Source organism: Zalophus californianus, chromosome 1 (genome assembly GCF_009762305.2).
Source record: "Zalophus californianus isolate mZalCal1 chromosome 1, mZalCal1.pri.v2, whole genome shotgun sequence".
Lineage (NCBI taxonomy): Eukaryota > Metazoa > Chordata > Mammalia > Carnivora > Otariidae > Zalophus > Zalophus californianus.
The window spans coordinates 135,784,274-135,798,983 of record NC_045595.1 but is presented as its reverse complement, the minus strand read 5'-3'; positions in this window follow the sequence as shown (position 1 = coordinate 135,798,983).

Here is a 14,710-nt window from a genome sequence, read left to right as displayed (position 1 = left end):
TGTGTGACTTGGGATAAGTAGCACACACTTTTGGACCAGGGTTTCCTCATTTGTAAAATTAGGATAACACATCTTTGCTTCTTTGTTGTGAAGAGAGCTCTCAATGATAAGTCTCTGATAGAGAATGCCACAATAAATCAAACTTTGGGAAGGCCAGAGCAATTTTGTGATGTGTAACTGTGTATTCTTTTTCTTAAAGAGGGGGCCCCTAGGATTATATCTATTTCAGACTTGCCTTGGACCCTCGTCATGACTATTATGCAACCCTTCTACTCCAAAGGGGGGACCTGAGGCCAATTGAAGTGCCCCATCCCCCTGATCAGAAGGAAAGGCAAGCATGCGAATGAGTGAGGCAGCATTCAAAGCCAGTTCCCAGAGAGAGGGCTTCAACAGCAAGCCTTCAAGAACATGTGAAGATGATAACTGTAAGCATTCAGCCTCATGGGGATAGGATCGTGGAGGGGGAGGCCCTGAGGGGGAGGTGAGATGCTTCCTGACTCCCCCAGGCCCTGCATAGCAACCATATCAGCAGGGGTACCCTTCCCCATCTGCCTAGTCAGAATCAGAATTAAAAGCAGCTCTTTGTCTGAAGCTCTGAAGTATGTCCTAAACTGATGGTTCTCAACTCTGGCAGCACAGGCAAATCAATCTGGGGAGCTTTGAAAAAATACTGATACTTGGGTTCACCCCCAGAGATTCTGACTTAATTGGCTTCGGGTGCAGCCCTGTCACTGGTATTTTTATAAACTCCCCAGGACATTCCTATATGCATCAGGGCTGAGAACCACCATCTAGATTCATATGAGCAGCTTCAGTAGGACAAAGAGTGATGTCAAAACTAGTGCCAGCAGTGAGACACTCTGCGGCAGATGGCACAAGACCTTTCTTAGGACTACCATGGGCCCCCACTGTGCTAGGAACAAAGACGGCCAAGAGCTAGGACTGTCTCCTGTCCACAAGGAATTTGCAACCTAGTCGGGGAGAAACGCACGGGTAGGTTGCTAGGATGCTTGGAAGAGGGCTTTTGGTTCAGCTAGGATGTATCAAGGAAGGCTTCCTGGAGGAGTTACCTGGGTCATAAAGGGTAAAGTCACTCTCCAGAAGAAGACAAGAAAGGGAGCAGTCCTGCACAAAGGCTTAGAGGTATGAACTATGTTTCAAAATTTTACTAAAGCAAAATATAAAGTAGGTAAGTGTGTTTTTTAAAATAAGTGTTCTTTGGCATTTTTCTTGTTATTAAACCAGAGGAATTGCGCTCATTTACCCTGTGAGGCTTTGATAAATCTACATACTAACCTTGGACGTACCATTGTATCTAATTTCCTAATCAAGAGCAGGCATAGCACTCAATTTATTAATGCTCTCTATAATTTCTCTGAATAAACCTCGCCATAAGTTAAGTCAATCCCTGTGCATTTAACCTGCTTTTGTTGTAAGAGCAACAACAGAAATCCATTTTTTATTGTATTTCCTTGTTATGTATCAGTATATATACTGACATGTATACGTATATAATACAATGCAATATATACATACATACAAAATTTTTAGTGTCAGTTCTGCAGCTGAACTCTTACTTTCAATAATTTTTAGTTGATTTCCTTCGATTCCTATCTGCAATCATACCATCTGTAAAAGAGATATTCTTGTTTCTTCCTTTCTAATATTTAAACATAATATTTTCTTCTTAAATAGTTATTGATGACATTTCTAGAAGAGACCCTGATTTGAGAAAACCAGTGTGTTTCTTCTTCAAGAATAAAATCGGACTCTGTTTTTAGTACATACTCCATCATGGTTAGACTGGAAATCCAAAATAGCTAATGTTGCCTTAGTTTCCTGTTTGGAATGGCTGAAGATTGGGGTGCCTCTGGCTCAGTTGGTTGGGCGTCTGCCTTCGGCTGGGGTCATGATCCCCGGGTCCTGGGATGGAGCCCCACATGGGGCTTCTTGCTCAGTGGGGAGCCTGCTTCTCCCTCTACCTGCTGCTCCCCCTGCTTGTGCTCTCTCTCTGCCAAATAAATAAATAAAATCTTAAAAAAAAAAAAGGAATCGCTGAAGATAAAAATAGTTTGGAGGCCAGGTGCCTGGGTGGCCCAGTCAGTTGAGCATCTGACTCTTGGTTTTGGCTCAGGTGGCCTCGGGGTTGTGGGATGGAGCCCCTCCCTGGGTTCCGCAGGGAGTCGGCTTGGGACACTCTCTGCCTCTGCCTCTGCCCCTTCCCCACCACATGCTCGCTCTCATTCTCTCCCTCCTTCCCCCCTCCTCTCTCCAAAATAAATAAATCTTTAAAAAAATAGTTTCGGGGGGCACCTGAGTGGATCAGTTCTTAAGCATCTGCCTTCAGCTTGGGTCATGATCCCAGGGTCCTGGGATCAAGCCCCGCATCGGGCTCCCTGCTCAGTGGGAAGCCTGCTTTTCCCTCTCCCACTCCCCCTGCTTGTGTTCCCACTCACGCTTTCTCTCTCTCTGTCAAATAAGTAAATAAAATCTTTAAAAAAAATAGCTTGGAGGCAGCTCAAATCAAAATAAGCAAAAAATAAATTAAAAAGCATATCATTTGGACATTTAGAAGCATTTATTCCTACTCCCTTTTCCTGGTCATTACTCAATTATTTTGTATATGTGAGCCTCTTGAATTGGTCTCTCCTTGGATCCTAGCTCCCTAGTGCCACAGTCTGTAAATACGAGGGCTCCTGCCCCAGGGTGCTGATATTTTTCTTCTTACCAGTCCCCCTTCCTCCACATCCTTGAGTAAAGGCTGTATTCTCATAGAAGAGAAATGATTTTAAACAATGCTGACCAGGAATCTACCTTTCTGATAAATTCCATATGACAAAAAACAATCTCTAAATTATCAACACCTGATTTTCAAAGTTCTCATCAGGAAGGGAAGAGAATTATAGGCAACAACTTATTAAAATCTCTTTGGATAAATCATGTAGATTTATTTCCATTTTTCTGTTAATGTGATGTGCTATATTAGTTTTACTTCTTTGTTCCAGTTTTGCATTTCTAGAATTAAACATAGTGACTAGAACATGTATTTTTCTCCCTTTTTGCTAACATAAAATCTTAACGTTTTTATTTATTGATGAGATTGCCCTATAATTTGATTTTAGTTTCCTATTCAAATTTTGAAATCAATCATTTTCACTTGATAAAATAAGACCTACAACATACGCAAACACACATTTACAGTTTATGTAACATAGGGATTTTTTTGTTGTTGTTCTTTTGAAAGTTTGGAAAATTTTCATAAACCCATCAGGATCAGGCATCTTTGTGGGGTAATGGCTTGTATTTCTTTTCCAGTTATTTGATTTGTCACAGTGCTTTATATTTTTGTAAGCAAGCACATATTTGGGAATATATTATGTCTTCCTTATTAATTCATATTTTCTCTTGTTTTGATTGAGAATAATCATTTACACAAAAAGGCACTTTTTACTCTTTTAATGTACTAACTTGGTTTTGTTTTTTATTTTACTTATGTATATTTTTTAAGATATATTTATTTACTTCTTTGTCAGAGAGAGCAAGCACAAGCAGGGGGAGTGGGAGAGGGAGAAGCAGGCTCCCCGCGGAGCAGGGAGCCCGATGCGGGGCTCCATCCCAGGACCCTGGGATCATGACCCAAGCCGAAGGCAGATGCTTAACTGACTGAGCCACCCAGGCGCCCCTTCTAGATTATTTTTGTAAAGATTATTTGAAGATAATATGAACACTTAACATAGTATGTGGCACACAGCTTTTAATGATTAGTATGATAGTTATTGTTACTATTTTTAATTTAAAAAATATGAATTACTTAGTTCCTTCTGTAGGGTACTCAGAGGAAAGAAGAATTTCTGGTGAGGGGTGGGATGAAGAGGAAATCTGGTCTCCAGGATTGGTCTCTGGGTAAGAGGTGGTGGAGGATCTGTGGTCCCCACGCCAATATTGTGGGCTTAGAGCTGGAAAACCCTGTAAGATGCTTTCAACAACTGGACCATGGTGAACTGTAACACAGCAAGTTCCAGGTAATATAGCTTCTACTCCTGCTTTTCCTTTCTTCTCTACCTTATTCTTACCAGCTTCTCAACTCTTCTCTTTTCCTCTCCCACTCCCCCCCCACCCCAGTTCAAACCCACATGAACTTCCATTAAGGTATACATGATTAATAAGAGAGAACTTCTACTGGGTTTGAATTTAACAGTTGGGACAGTATTAAGATAAATTAACTGACATGGATTTCTCAGACAGTATAACAGATTGTTAGGTTTGGTTTGGTTAGGTTTGGTTTGGTTAGGTTTGGTTTAGGTTAGGTTTGTTTTGTTTTGGTTTGGTTTGCTTTGCTTTGCGTTGCTTTGGAAGGGGACTGACTGGGCAGGGGTCCTTCTTCCACATATGTGCCTCCTACCCATCAACCCAGTGGTATCCAGAAGTCAAAACTGGGCAGTTCATTTGAATTTGTGTTCTGGCCAAGATAAGGGAGTTATAAAGAGAGTAAAATAGGAGTCTCTAAAGTAATGTCTGTAGGGAAAGGGTGGTCGTTCTGTGAAAAATACAATTGTAAGCCCTCTTCCCAGCCATGCTTATCTCAGATCACCTTTCTTCCTGTCTTCCCACTCAGTAAGGAAGAAGTTTCTAATCTGAATGGTCAGAGGCCAAGACATCGATTGGACTTTGTGGTAGATTGTATTATCCTAAAATGTCTCCTCTCTCATGGTCTTCTTACGATATGAGGTTGACCTGATTCATCATGAGGTGGTGTCTGTGGAGAACAGAAGGAGCCCTCTGACCCTAGGCAGACGTCCGTAATTGCCTCAACTACTCAAATGTCCCAGAAGTGATGCTGCATGACTTTAGAGGCTGGATCACAGGCGTTACTATGACTTCCGTGTGGCTTTTTTTTTTTTAAAGATTTTTATTTATTCATTTGAGACACGGAGATACAGAGAGAGAGAGGGAGAGCATGAGCAGGGGGAGAGGCAAAGGGAGAGGGAGAAGCGGGCTTCCCGCTGAGCCAGGAGCCTGATGTGGGGCTCAATCCCAGGACCCTGGGATCAGGACCTGAGCTGAAGGCAGACGCTTAACCATCTGAGCCACCCAGGTGCCCTCGTGTGGCTTTCTCTCAGGACACTTACCATGTTTTGGGGAAGCCACATGGGAACGCCACATGGGAGTGTCCTGGCTGACAGCTAACCACCAGACCTGTGAGTGAGTGAATGTTCCTTCAGACAGGTCCCGTCCTCAGTCTATGAGTCTTCCAGGGGAGACTCCAGAAATTGTGGAGCGCAGAAAAGCCATCCTTGCTATGCCCTGTCTGAATTCCCGACTCACAGAAGCAGCCAGAGATAACCCATGATTATTGTTTGAAGCCACTAAGTTTTGGAGTGATTGGTTACATAGCACCAGGTAATTAATTTAGGCTATATTTGCTAAAGGGTGTGAACTTCTGTGCTCCTCTCTTGTGCTTCCTGTATCCCTTCTAGATGGATCAGGCTCAGCCAGTTTCTTCTCTTCTACTTTCCTCCTACCATGCATTTGGGTGAGCAAATAAGCGAAGACCTACTGTGCAAACCTGGCCATATAGTACCTGTTTCTCAGATTTCCTCATCTTTGCATATGGTCAGAGGGCAGAGAAATCCCAAGAAGAAGAAGGCCTCACTTACTTTTTTTTTTTTTTTTTTATCAGCGAGCTCTACATTGGGGTATGAGTGCCTGGGCCATGCTAATAAAGAGGTATTTTGTTTCACAATCTGTATTATTTATTGTGCTTAGCTTCCTTGGAGCCTGGTGGGAGGTGGAGAGGGAGGTAGCAGGTAAGGCAGGGTTTGGGCATTGCTGGGTCCTTGTCTGTATGGAAGCATCACCCTAATAACTAACAGTGGGTAGAGAACAAAAAGGAGTAAGCAAAATTTAAAATGCACAAAAGGAGAAGTCAATTCGTCTTCACACCTCTAAGGAGGAAGGAAGAGCAGGGGCCTTGGAAATATATGGTTTCTCCTTCCTTCTCCAACAGGAATAGATTGTGGAACGAGTAGTTTTATGACCTTGGGCAAGTCACCTCATCACTTTTCTGTGCCTCCACTTTTCCTAACGAATAAAAGGGATGTTTTACTTAACTAATTCTGTCAATCTATGAATCCATACATTTCTCCTCTCAGTCACTTTCTAAGCTATTCACCCTGTCAGCTTCCAAACAGGCACATACGCATTTGGATGGACACCCATGGGAGATGCGAGAAGGGTAGGGAAGCCCCAGTTCTGTGCTCTCTGGAAATCACAACAGCTGCCACTGGGGCTTGGCCCTCTCTTCGGGAAGAAGAGAATGAACATCCTGGGGGAAAGCCGAGTGCCAGTGAGGGCAAAGACTTGATCCTACCCTTATTTCACCCTGGATGAGCTCTGCTCAGGACTGAAGTAACAGTAATGTCCCAGATTCCACACCCAGGCCAAGCAGGATGGAGTAGCAGAGAAGGAAAACAAGCCTTATCCTTGCCCTTGATGTTGGAGCAGAGCGGACTTTCATCCTCCAGACAGCTGTGTAAAGAACCTGAAGGCAGCCACCACAGACATTATACTTGGAGCCAACTGCCTTGGTAGTTCTTTGTACCTGATCAAGTTGCAGAGGGGAAAAATGTGAGACTCCTGGAAGAAGCTTCCAGTGTTGTAATGTTGCATGATATCTTCCTGCAACTAATTTCATACTGACTATTTTTTTTAAAGATTTTATTTATTTGACACACACACACAGAAAGAGAGAGAGAGAGAGAGCACAAGCAAAGGGGAGCGGCCAAAGGAGAGGCAGCCTGATACAGCACTCAATCCCAGGACCATGGGATCACAACCAGAGCTGAAGGCTGATGCTTGACTGACTGAGCCACCCAGGTGCCCCTAATACTATTTTTGAGATATAATTGACATATAACATTATATTAGTTCCAGATGTACAACCTAATAACTTGATATTTGTATATATTGTGAAAGGATCACAATAAATCTAGTTTACATCCATCACCACACATAGTTACCAATTATACAAGTGTGAGTTTTTAAGATTTACTACCTTAGCAACTTTCAAATATACAATACAGCATTATTAACTACAGTCACCATGTCATACCTTACATCCCCAGGACTTACTTATCCGATACCTGGAAGTCTGTATCCTTTGACCACCTTCACCTATTTCTTCTCCCTCCCCACTTCCTGCCTTTGGCCACCACCAAGATGTTCTCTGCATCTATGAGTTCAGGGGTGTGGGTTTGTTTGTTTTAGATTCCACGTATAAGTGGGATCATACAGTATTTGTCTTTCTCTGTCTGGTTTATTTCACTTAGCATAATGCCCTCAAGGTCCATCCATGTTGTCACAAATGGCAGGATTTCCTTCATTTCTATGGCTGAATAATACTCTCATACTGACTTCTAAAATAACAGTATGCTATTTTTTTAAATCTGCTCTGCCATCCGGCCTCCTGGCCTGTGCTGGACACAAGCTCACAGATGCTCTCTACTAGGCATGGCAAATCATGGTGCCTCCATGACCGCAGTCCCTTCTATAGGAAATGGTCCACCCACGGGTCCTGCTAAAGTTTAGGTGGTTTTTACATCGCATGACTTCCCCTTCTCTTTCTTCAGCCGTAGATGACTGCTAAGATGGTAGTTGAAACAGATCCTCATTTGCAGTTCAAACTGCAAGGGGAAAGGAGAAGGTAGGTCCTCTCAAGAACTGAATTAGAAAGGATTTACAGTGGAAAAGAAGAGGTGGGGTTAGGACTATATAGGGTCAAAGTTAGGAAGAAACAGACACTATGAGAGAAGAGAAGCTATCAGGTGGAAAAAAGAAAAAGTAGAAAGAATAAATGTACCGGCGACATGAGCACCAACACATGGGGAATAGCAGAGTCCTATTTCTGGAGCACCGGTGTGAAGCTCTGTCAAATCCTGCTACCATCGTCCCAGGGTTGCTTTGGTTGAAATCCCAGTTCCTGGAGGCCTGGGTGTACCATGACTTCTGTTCTTGGTTTCCCTTATTGCACCATGTACCTCCTGACATTCAATTTTCCATTACTTAAAGTACTTGCAACACACACGCACAATACACACTCACCCTCCTGGACACTGAGTCCTCGGAGCTCTAGCGTGGGCACTCTGCCATGACTCTTGTGCTCTCTGCACAGAATGGGGGGGGGGGCAATCCATTGTATGTTGGAGTGCCCTTCAGGGAGGGATAATGGCCATTATTATAACATAATTGTAATATCAGCTACTATTCCTGAAGTACCTATCTTGTGCCAGGAACTTTCCTTTGCGTTAAAAATCATTGTGCCACTTAACAATTCCATTAAAACTGGTGTTCTTAACCCTGTGTGCAGCTGAGGAAATGCCGGCGGAGAGAGGATAAGTAACCTGCCCAGGGACACCAGTGAGTAAGTGGTGGAGACGAGATTTGAACTTAGTGCTGCCTGACTCCAAAGCTCATGCCCTTTTCGCTCTGTTGTGACATCTTCCTCAGGAAGGCTGTTAAAACCAGCTTCTCTTGAAGTGGATGTCGGCTCCACAGACAGCAGTGTTTCAAACATGTTTGGCTTTGGTACTTTAAGGAAGGCAGGCACCTTGCATTTCAACACAGTCCCTGCCGCTCCCTATTACTTTATACCCAGAACTCTTCTCTCCTTTGTGTTTTCCTTAACCCACAAAGGCACTGCAGTTTGCAGCATCTAGGAGTGAAGTTTCCTGAGTACAGGTTCTCACGTAGAGCACCCTATTTCAGACTTCTTTGTACCATGCCTCCAAGTAACAGTGTTGCCCATAAGGATGACTCTCAGCCACTGTGATCTCCACACATCCCAAATTAAACTTTTTTCCCTCCTCTCTAAACATGTTCCTTCCTCTTTGTTTCCCAGCTGATGGCCGGCATTGTCCCTGAAACTCCTTTACTTCCACAACCAAATAATATCAAGTTTCATTAATTTTACCTCTTCAATAGTTATACTACTTCCCCTCCTTCCCACCCCCACTGCTCAGGCCCTCTTCACCTTCCTCCTGGGCCAGCCACTGCCTTATCTCTGGTCTTGTTCCAACAAATGTCTCCTGCTTGCTCATTCCAGAGTTAGCATTTAAAATGCACACTTGATCCTGTTGCTCCGGGCTCAGAATTCCACCGTGGTGCCTGTAATAGTTATCTCTTGCTGCATAACAAGTGCCCCCACAACGTAGAGGCTTAAACAACAAAGCACTTATTATCTCACAATTTCTCTGGGTCAGCCATCTGGGTGTAGCTTAGCTGGCTAGAGGTCTCTTACAGGGCTCGAGTCAAGGTGTTGGCTAGAATTGTGGTTTCATTTCAGGATTCAACTGGGAGGATGTGCTTCCAAGCTTACTCATGTGATTGCTGGCACTCTTCGTGTCCTTACTGGCTGTTGGCCAGAGATATCAGTTCCTTCCCATGTGGGCTTCTCCGGAGGACCACTCACAATATGGCAGTTGGCTCCCTCGGAGTGAGATCTCAGAGAGTGAAGGAGAGAGAGATGAAAGCAACAGAAGCCACAGTCTTTGCAACCTAATCTTAGAAGTGACTCCATCACTACTTCTGGAGTTGCTAAATCCAGTGTGTACTCGAGGGAAGGAATTATACAGGCTGTGAATATTAGGAGGTGGTGATCATTGGCGGCCATGTTAGATGCTGCCTGCCGCGACTAGCCCCTCCTGAAGCAGGGGTTTGGCTTTGGCGTTGTGGGGTTACAAACAAATGGAGTCCGAGCGTTCCCGCCAGCATGTATCATGCCACAACGAAAGCAGCTGGACTTTGCAAATCTCTTTCATTTATGCTTTCTGATAAGTGTTTCCAATGAACAAAGTGCCTCTAGCTTCAAGGTGTTCAAAAACTACTGGTTTGGAGGACTAAATCTAAACTTTGTTGGGCTTATTATCATTTGGCCCCTGCCTACCAGTTCCTCCTCTCATCTGATCACTTCTTCAGCCCACATTACTTTCAAGCAAGACAGAATTCCAGAACAGCCCCTTGCCTTTCTTGCTGGCATGCATGCCGTTCCTTCTCCCATAATACATCATTCCAGCTTGTCTGCATTGCCAGTGCTAACTCACCCTTTTTGTGAAATACTTTCTGATGGCTCCAGGCAGACTTACCTGTTTCTTTCTTATTCTTGTAGTTTGCTTTGTTTAAACCCCTTAATCAAAGCAATTACCTTCTATACTCTTATGGTTGATTTATAGCTCCCCTCTGAATGATCTCCAGCATCCAGCCCAGAGCCTGGCACATAGAAGACGCTCATTCGCTATGTGTGGAGGGGATAAGTGAGCCTAAATGCTTGGGGCCCTGGGTGTGGATGGAGTGCTGACCACAGCACAGCATCTACGCAGGTTGTGTGAGGTACCTCAGCTGCCTCATTTATACACCATGAGTCAGTCATTGTATTCCAGATTCCTCTTCACTGTCATTTCAGCCTTTAGCTGCTTACTGAAATGAGCTAATTAAAGCTGAATTATTTTAATTGCTAATCATCAAGAAAAAAGATTTTTTTTTAATGGAAATGGCAGCATGTATGTGTTATCCTACCACTTAAAGAAGTCAGAGTGTCTTGTTTCAAAATTATGCTAGGTCCATTGCTTCCAGAAGTAAGTGTGGACTGTCAGAGCGTAAAGAACGGGTTGTGTGGTGTGGAGCACAAAATTGACCCAGATCCTACTTCTATTAGTGTCACAACACATCACTCAAGAAAAGTCCAGTGATTATTGGGCTTGAACACTGAGGGTGTTTACGGAGGCCCCCAGGAGGCTGACTGCTTGGCACTTTAATGACTGGCCTTTTGCTTTCCCCCTTTATGTTCAAAACCTACTCTGGAGGTTGATTTTTCCACTAAATTTTTTTATACATAAAAATATTTCTCTAATTGATTTTTTTTAAAAAGTGGCACAAAACCAGTACATCCCTTTCAAAGAAAAACTGAGGAATAAAATGGTGAATTTTGAAAATCATATGAAGGCAATCCATAAATAGTAACTACTTCCACCACTGTATAAATACAGGAAATGCTATTTTGGACCAGCTCAGGGTCAGTCTGTTTTTCTATTTTGCCCCTGGTGATGGCACAATGGGATACTTTGTGGGAAAGCTGCCCTTCATGGTGCCATATCAGAACGTTAGGGAGGGACCATGAATATTTCTCTATTATGGGTCTGTCATTCTTGCAATGTCTAAAATGCCTTTTTGAGCCAACAGTTGTTGCAGCCCGGGTCACCTATAGAGGTAAGACATTCACTGAGATTACAAGCAAGTTTATTTAAGTAAGGCTTCTTTTTAATTTCCAGGGATCCAAAGGAATCTCTTAGTTCTGGGGGGCTTAAGTTTGAAAAAAGGATGTTTTGCTTTTCCATGATATTTATGAATTTTTAGTCCGAAATCTTTTAACGTATCCATCCCAAAATATTTGTTGAGAGTTTTTCCTACTACCCAACACAATGTCAGGCACTGGAAATACACAATATCTGCTTCACTGCTCGAGGTACCAAATGGTAGGCACAGTGTGTCCCTGAGTATGGAGAAGGGTGGCAACTAAGAGAAGGCTTCAAGTAGCATTTGAGCTAGAACTTGGAGGAAAAGTAGGAATTGCATGCATAAATAAGGTTAGGCACTTTGAGACAAAGGAAAGGATGAGAGACGACACAAAGGCAAGCAGGAGAGGATATTACATGCCTAGAAACAAACCAATAAATAATCCAGTGGGGTACAGCTTTGGAGGCATGCGAAGAGTAGCTGGAGAAGACATTGGGAGAGCTTTGTATAGCCTACAAAGGAGTGTGAATTATTTTTCAGTAGGCAGTGAGAAGTGTTAAAACCTTTAAGACCAAGTATGATATGATCAGATTTTAGAGGGCTCTCTTAGCATTTTGAAGGAATGATTGGAGCATAGAGAGTCTGTAGACAGGGAAGACATTTGGGGTGCTTGGATGTGGAAAACTAATACTTCTTGAGGATCTGCAATGTGCCAGATACAGTGCTAGGCTCTTCACATATGTTATCATGTTTAGTGTTCACTGCAAGTGTATGAAGTAGGAATTCTAATTCTCATTTAAGAAATGAGGCCAAGTAACTTGCCCAAGATCACCCAGGTAGGTGATAGTGGAGCTGAGCTTTGATTCCATTCTGCCTGATCTTTTTTTTTTTTAAAGATTTTATTTATTTATTCATGAAAGACAGAGAGAGAGAGAGAGAGAGAGGCAGAGGGAGAAGCAGGCTCCCAAGGAGCAGGGAGCCCGACGCGGGACTCGATCCCAGGACCCTGGTATCATGACCTGAGCCGAAGGCAGACGCTCAACCATCTGAGCCACCCAGGTGCCCCATTCTGCCTGATCTTAAAGCTGCCCTTCTTTCCTTTATATTAAAGAGGATGACAAGGGTCTGAATTATGCCAGCGACAATGCTAAAGAGGTGTCGGGTCCTCCCTCCCCACAGAAGACTCCTCATTTAGTTGCACCTCATTTGGAAGCTTCTCCAACTACTTCATTATTCTAATTGCTTTAAAATGACAAATTAACCAATACTAGCAGGTTATGTATAACCATGATGCAATTAGTTGGTTGGTTCAATCAAGCAACCAAAAAGTCACTGATTTGTAATGGCTTGATTTATCAAAGTGTTCAGAATTGTTGGTGTACATAGATACAACTGACATTAGCATTAGACAAATACGTGCAATAGAATAGGAAGGCAAAATCTGATTATTCACAAATGACCATCTGCACCGAAAGGATTTTAACCCTAGCTCCATCTATATATACCCAAATGGACAAGTCAGAGCTTCGGGTGAAAAAAGATGTTCTGGAAAACCTTCTGTTTTGTTTTGCTTATGAAGAAATTGAAGCCCAGAAAGCATAAGGGATCTGCCAAGGTCTCCCAGCCAGAAAACAACAGAGCTTAGACTTGAACCATTTACATTTTTCCAATGCCAGGCCCTAGAGAACTTTCCCCACTATGTCTGCTCTACTGTGACATGAGCAAGCCACTTAGCCTCTTGAATCCTCAATTACTTTGCCTACAACAAGAGAGGATCAGTGGGTGTATCAGTTAGCTTTTACTCTGTAAGAGACTGTCCAAAACAGTAGGTTTTACAACTGCTTTATGTAGCTCCTGATTCTGTAGAGTGTCCTGGTGGCTGTTCAGGTCAAAACGGGCTCAGCAGATTTCTACTGGACTTTCTCATCCTTCTGTGATCAGCAAGTGGGTCTAGGATAATCTAGTAGAGCTTCACTGATAGTTCTTGTGGTTGGTAGACCATTGATTGGCTGGAGATTGGCTGCTCATCATGTGAGGTGCCTTCATTTTCCTCCATAAGGCATTTCATCCTCCATCAGTCTTGTACACCTGGTGCTCTCAGGGTTCCAAACATAAAAAGAGAGGAACTCCACTGAGCATACTCTTTGGAAATCCTTGCGATGCCAAGTTTGCTATTCTCTCCTTGGCTAAAGCGACTCACATGATGCGGTTCCCAATAATTCCTGCCTCCTGATATTCATGTCTTTGTGTAATCTCCTTCCCCTGTATGAGGGATAGACCTCAGGACTTGCTGCTAATGTATAGAATTCGGCACAACTGATGGGATATCACTTCTAAGATTAGGTTATAAAAGACTGTAACACTCTCTTTGACTCTGTGTGCTTGCTCCAGTAAAGCAAGCTGCCATGTGTGAACTGCCCTACGGAGAGGTCCACGTGACAAGGAACTGAGAGAACTCTCTAGCGAATAACCAGTGAGGAACTGAGACCCCCAGCCCAACATTTCCATCCTGCCAACAAACAGTGAGTGAGTGAACTTGGAAGCAGACCCAACCCCAGTTGAACCTCTTAGGTGTCAATGCAACCATGCCCCACACCTTCATTGTGTTCTTGTGAGAAACTTGGAAGCAGAGGACCTACCCAAGTTATGCCTGGGGTCCTGACCCATAGAAATGGAGTTGTTTTAACTTAGTAGTGACGTGTTATATAGCAACAGATAACTAATACCCAGAGTTAAGTTCAGAGTCAGTGGGGGAATATCCAAGGGTGTGGTTGTAGGAAGAGTAATTATACAAATTATTCACACATATTTGCAAACAATTTACTATAGGTGGACTTTTTCCAGTCTTTGGGAGTCTGAGATGGAATAATTTTCACTACTTCAACAATTATTTATTCTCTGTGCTTAGAACTGGGAACAAGATGGTGAACAAGACAGAGGCCATGTTCTTGCCCTCAAGGAGCTTACAGTTTGTGGCAGGAGAGGTGAAGAATGAGGAGAGATATTAGTTCAATAATTCCTTCTTTAATTATTTGTTTAAAGTTATATGAAGGAAGAATGGAGGTTGGTCAGAGAAAGCTTCTTTGAGGAAGTGGCACATAAACTGAAGAGGCTGGCAGGACAGGAAGAGAAGGAAAGAGGAAAATTCCAGACAGAAGGGTAGCATTCTTAAAGGGGAGGTGGAGAGGTGGTCAGCACCAATGGGACAAGTACCTGTATATGATCAAAGTGTATCTTATCATGTAATAATGATGTTGTGGGTTATGGTTTTAGGGATAAATGCAAAAATATTTATGGATGAAATTATTTGATGTCTGGGATTTGCTTCGAAATAATCCAGTGGCAAGGTGGGGGTACGAGTGGGTGGAGCTATAAAGGAAACAAGAATGAGTTAATCATTATTGAAACCAGGCAATGGGATCAA